Source organism: Schistocerca gregaria, chromosome 10, assembly GCF_023897955.1.
Source record: "Schistocerca gregaria isolate iqSchGreg1 chromosome 10, iqSchGreg1.2, whole genome shotgun sequence".
Taxonomy (NCBI): domain Eukaryota; kingdom Metazoa; phylum Arthropoda; class Insecta; order Orthoptera; family Acrididae; genus Schistocerca; species Schistocerca gregaria.
Window position 1 is genome coordinate 193,373,653 of NC_064929.1, and position 6,453 is coordinate 193,380,105.

Below are 6,453 nucleotides of genomic sequence, written 5' to 3' on the forward strand. Positions count from 1 at the left end.
CACTGTCGGGGTGTCTTGGGAAAAAGTTCTGATGGTTGATGTCATCTGTTGATTGTTGATCATGTGAACGCCAAGCTCGTTTCTTCCTGAGACCCGGACATGCACCTATCTCTACATTTCGTTTCATCGTGGTTTCTGTGGTTGATATTGGTTGTTTATTGTTCATTGTTTGTTATAAATTGTTCCGTTTTGTTATTACTTTTGTTAAAATTTATGATTAATGAGACAGCAGTCTGAATTGTACAACATGAGTGAACAAAATTATTTGCCCTCTACTACATTTATAAAGTAGATTTTTATACATACTGGTAACATATTTAATATTTAACAATGAAATGGACTGCAATATGGCTGCAATCTGAAGTGAAAAAACCACTGTGGGCAGAATCAGATTGATTAGTAGGTGGAATTTAGTTTAATGTGATCATGCATTTGTAGTGTTCCATTAAAAAATGGACTGAGACCTTCAGACACTGCAAGTTGTTGTTTAAATATGTGTTTGTGGCAGGCTTACTAATTTTTAAATATCTTTCTGAATTGTAGCTAACCTCAGTGCAAATAATTTAGTTGAACTATTAAAAGCCAAAAACAAGATGTAAAGAAAACCTATAAATTTTGAAGAGAAAGGTACTGAGACAGATACGACTATCGCAAAAAAATTTGCTGTGCCATCAACTAAACTTGACCTTAAACAACCAGGTTTGCATGGGATGTGATGGCAGCTCGTAACAGCATATTCCTTCTAGTAATTCTAGGTGCAGTGTGATGTAACAACTGAAAAAACTGATGTTTCGACTTTCTAAAATATAAAATGCAGATTCCCCTTCCCTGAGCTCTTTATATAAAGTGTGAGATTCCCCTTCTGTAACACTTAATGGCAGTGGAAATACACCTTGCCGTGACGGTGCTATTATGTGACAGTGAGTGTGAATTTGCCTTTACACAGCAATCTATGTGAATGTGTAAATGCCTAAAATGTGGTAAATTAAAACTTCAGTTAAAACTTCCTTGTCCAGACACTAATCTGTGTGGGCCCAGACAAGAAGACCGTTATCCTTGTGATAGTCACATTTACCACTAAGCTGCCTGAAGTAAAATCAGGGAAGAACTAAAAGGAACTTCGAATTCACTGTTGGTGTAGGACAAGAGCGTGGTCTATTTTCAATCCTCTTCTACTGCCTGTAACAGAAATATGAGGCATGTCTGAAAAGTAAGTGCCATTTTGGAATAAAATTCATAATAATCTCTTCATTGAAACCAAAATTTATTTTTAAAAGAAAGAGCATCCTTAAACAATTTTTCTAAAGAGCTGACTAGTTGTCATAACTGTTCAGACAATTGTCATAGAGGGAAACCAAATATTGCATGCCTCTTTCGTAGAATGATGCCGCCAGTGAAGACGTCTATTACTGAATACCATTTTTGCATCGTCGTCACTGTCGAAGTGCCTTCCTCCAAGATCACACTTTAAGTTGAAGGACAAGTTGTAGTCAGAAGATCTGAGTTTGCGGCTGCACGCTGGGTCATTGAACAGCCCCCAGTCCAACTGCTGACTAAGGTTCTGACAGGCACTACCAGAATAGGGGCACGCATTGCCATGAAGCATTATGTTTCCTTTGTGTCAAATATAAGGTTTATTACGAGCACGTTTAAATTTAACGATATTTTTGTTCCAAGCACTTGGATAGTTCTTCCTTTTCTTACCCTTGTGCTTGACGCATGTTCCTGAAACACATATCCACTTCCAGAATTCTCGAAATTAGTAAATTCATCACTATTTCACACTATCCTTCTATCGGGCATCACATCGACAGATTTGTGTAGGCTTCTTGCTGAAGTTCATGAAGCTACGTGAAGTGCAAAATAGGAACATCTCCAGTATTTGTCCCATTCTTGCACCAAAATGATATAAGGGGATAGATTCTAAAGCTTATAGGGACTGGTATATGTGTATGAGATATCTCCTTCTACCACCAAAAGAAGCACAAGTTTTTTTTTCCTTTTTCTGTTACACAGAATTTAAAAAGTGATTTTTGGAAAAACATGGAGTTATTCCCTTCTTGTACCAAGGCCTTCAATTGTAATTGACCACAATGTAATTCTCGACAAAGTGTAATTATTGATGACAACTAGAACTGGAAGAGGCATATTACTGAGCTTCTGAAACAGTTAAGTTCTGCGGCTTTTGTACTTTGTATAATTCCGTATCTTGGAAACAACTATCTCAGCTATCTGACATGTTTTGCATATTTCCACTCAATAACGTCTAATGGAATAATTTTTTGAGGTAACTTATCACTTGGAAAGAAAGTATTGATTGCACAAAAGTGATAGTACAGAATAATATCTGGTGTTTACCCATGGATGTCATGTAGGCATCTTTTCAAGAAGTAAGGTATTTTAATTGCACCATCACATTATGTACACTGATGGAAGAAAGTATTGCATCACCAAAAAATAACTAATCTAGAGTAATGGAATTTCGGTAATATGTTTGTTCAGCTAACATATTTCAGTGATTAACATTAAAGGTCACAGGTTAATGTAAGTGCAAGATAGGCCATTGCAAATATGAAATGCCAGTATGTTAATAGTCACTGTAACCGCCAGAATGTTGCATACAAGAATGCAAATGTGCATGCATTGTGTTGTACAGGTGCTGGATGTCAGTTTGTGGGGTACAGTTGCACGGTTGTTGCACTTAGTCAGTCAATACAGGAATGGTTAATGCTGTGTGTGTATGACACTGGAGTTGTCATAAGATGATGTCCCATATGTGCTTGATTGGAGACAGCAGGCCAAGACCACATGTCGACGTTCTGTAAAGTATGTTGGGTTACAACATCGGTATATGGGGGAGCATTATCCTGTTGATAAACATACCCCAAATGCTGTTCAAGGATGGCAGCACAACAGGTCGTATCACCATATTGACATAAAAATCTGAGATTTGATTAAATAAGATTCAGTTTTCGTTTCATAGACTCAGAAATGAGATAATTCCCATGGGAGTGGAACATGTCAGAAAGTATAACATAAAAAAATTAGAACATTTGAATACAATACTCACTTCCATGACTATTTGTCAGGAGATTGTCAGGGTATGTGAATACATTACAGTGTACTGGAACTGCTAATATTTACAGAATTAATACACTGTCAGAATGAAATATATTTATGCATTTTAAATAAATTTATCAGACACAAAATACCTAATCTTGTGACAAAGTGCTGCCAAAACTGAAATGTAACACACATTTTTACTTAAGCTGTTCTAAAAATCTCTGTTAAGATAATCATCTATAAAGTAGAAGCTGCCTACCAAAGTCTTTCAAAGCCTGTCTATGCGGTGCTTTATCTGAAACCAAGTTAATAATGGTTGCTACCAATTTGTTGAAAATATTTGTTCCTGAATATTGGGCACCATCTTGGACCAGGGTAAGTGATTTTAGTTCTTTATGTAGATTGTTCTTATTTATAACATTGATACTATATACTGAGACATTAGTTGAAATTAGAGACATATTATTTGCAATAAATGTCATTAAGGAATAAATATATTGAGAAGTTGTGGTTAGAATATACAGTTCCTTGGAAAGATTTTTACATAATGTTCTTGAATTTGCACCACAAATGAGTCTTATTACACGCTTTTGAACTCCAAAAACTTTTGCTCTGTTTGTTGAGTTACCCCAGAATATGATTCCATGTGACATAATAGAATGAAAGTAGGCAATGTATTCAAGTTTTTTTGTATTTGTATCTCCTACATCTGACATCATTGGCATTCCAAATACAGATTTGTTTAGGTACTTCATCAGTTCTGTGGTATGCCTTGCTGAACTGAATTTATTACCGAGTTGTATTGGGAGAAATTTAACATTGTCAACCTCTTCTATCTGCATGTTATACATATAATGGAAAGAAATCTCTTACATGTTCTGAACTGCATATAATGGGTCTTTTTATAGTTTAATGACAGTGAGTTAGCTTTGAAATATTTATTAATGTCAGTGATAATTTGATTGGCACTCATTTCTAAATGTGTACTCGACTTGCTATTTATTGCAATGTTTGTGTCATCTGCAAACAAGACGCACTTAGCATCTGGCAATGTAACATACGAGAGGTTATTAACATACAAAAGAAAAAGCAATGGACGCAAGACAGAACCTTGAGGAACACACATGCAATTATTTCCCAATCAAATGAAAACTGATTGCTTACTCCACATGTATTTCACAACGGCTCTCTTTGTTTCCTGTCAGTTAGGTACGACTTGAACTATTTTGTAACGGTGCCAGTGACATCATAATATTCTAATTTACTTAAGAGAATGCTGTGACTCAGACAGACAAATGTTTTTGATGGGTCACAGAAAATGTCAGCAGCCTCTAATTCGTTGTCTAATGAATTAAGTACATTACACTGTTTGTGTAAATAGTCTTCTCTGCATCAGAATTTAGGGAAACACAAACTGAGACTGGGAAAATATATTATTTTCAGTCAGATGCTTAAGAATATGTTTGAACACAAATTTTTCAAATATTTCTGAAGAAGCAGGTAAAAGTGAAACTGGTCGATAGTTGACAGTATCTTTTTATCCCCTTCTTGTTAAGAAGCTTAACTTCAGCACATTTTAGTCAGTTTGGAAGTGTTTTGCTGATAAGAGATTGATTACACAAAGAGCTTAAGGTAGCATTCAGCTCACATGAACATGCTGTGATTAACTTAGTTGATTTGTTATCATAACTCGGGCTGCTCCTGCTATCATACGAAATCACACATCAGACCATAACTCCAAGCATAGATCCAGTGTCTAGCATGCAGACAGGTTGGTTGCAGGTCCTCAACTGGCCCCCTCCGAACCAAAACACAGCCATCACTGGTACAAAGGCAGAACCAGCTTTCTTCAGAAAACACAACAGACCTTCACCCTGTCCTCCAATAGGCTCTCGCTTACAAGCTCAAGTTGTAAATGGCAATGGTTTGGGGTCAATGGAATGCATGCTACGAGATGTCTGGATCAAAGTTGTCCTTGATGTAACTGATTTGTAACAGTTCATTGTGTCACTGTGATGTAAATTGCTGTTCAAATTGCTGCTGCAAATGCAGTATGATGGGCCAAGTCTTTCTGCAGTTTCGCAGAAGGAACATGCTTGTAGCACTATTACACGACCTTGTTCAAATTCAGTGAGGTATTGATAATGGCGTAATTGTTGCCTTAAACGCTTTCATGACTAACATCAACTCACCATATCTAATCTTAAAGGTAACCAAGGCTCAAGACCATTACAGCTTGAATTTAAAGCAATCCTGACTAGCGTCCTCATTTTCATGCTACTACCTCCACTCTTATGAAACTTGTGTGAAATTTAAGTAAACATCATGTTTCAGATGTAGAAACAAGCCTACCAACTTTCGAGTATGTCGCACAGCTCCTTCTTAGTGCTGTGATTCTGTGTGTATTCGCCAATGAAATAAGTTGTAGATGATCCGTCACAATTTGAAAAAAAAAAAGTTTTGTTCATACCTACAACGCCAGAGGGGAAAATGACTTTTATTGCTCATTATTAAAGCTGTCAGTGGGTCAGAAAGGAGTCTCATGCCTAGCAACAAAAATATTAGGTCATTTTCCCATTAACACAAAATATTTGACAGGGGGCAAAAGCAAGTTTTAAATGTAACTTAAAATCACTTTACCTGAGCAACACCTTCTATTCCATTGGCGAATTTCTGTTTAAAAACGGTGTTCATTAATGTTGAGAGAAATCATGTATACATGTACCATTAACTAACTTGGCCCATGACATTTCAATAAAAGAATCGTTCAAATGATCTGCAGAACATGTAACTAATTAACTAAGGTTCTTTTCATTTCATTTCAAGAAGCAAACTAAGGTTCTTTTCATTTCATTTCAAGAACCAGTATCAAATGAATAATCTACTTGTCTACTACAGTCTCTCACATATCATCCTTATATGAACTCTGAAGGAAAGAATAAACTAATTACAGCATACATAGAGCTGTTGGATCAGCATTCCATGCACCAATTGAAAGTGAAAAAACCATGTCATGTTCTATAAAATGCGGTAACCTTGGTACACATTTAAAATTTTTTCCTTGTCTATACTTGTAAAACAAATTCATTAAGACCTTGTTTGTATATACAGCCAGTCTTCCTCTTTAGGAATGCGGACATAATTCATATTTACAAGCAATGAAATTGTAATACATGTCCCCGATCGAATTTCCCAATCTCACGCCATTGTGTGGGGAAACACTGGGACAGCACCAGTTTCGCATTGGAATTCTAGGAGAAATCAATTTTTCCTATGCCCACACATCAGTCGTTTATTTATGAACATCTAAGACAAAAATAAAACGTTACTGTAAGTTTGTTATAATTGTTTTTCTTTTGTTAATATGAGAACTAAAGGGGTCACCAATAC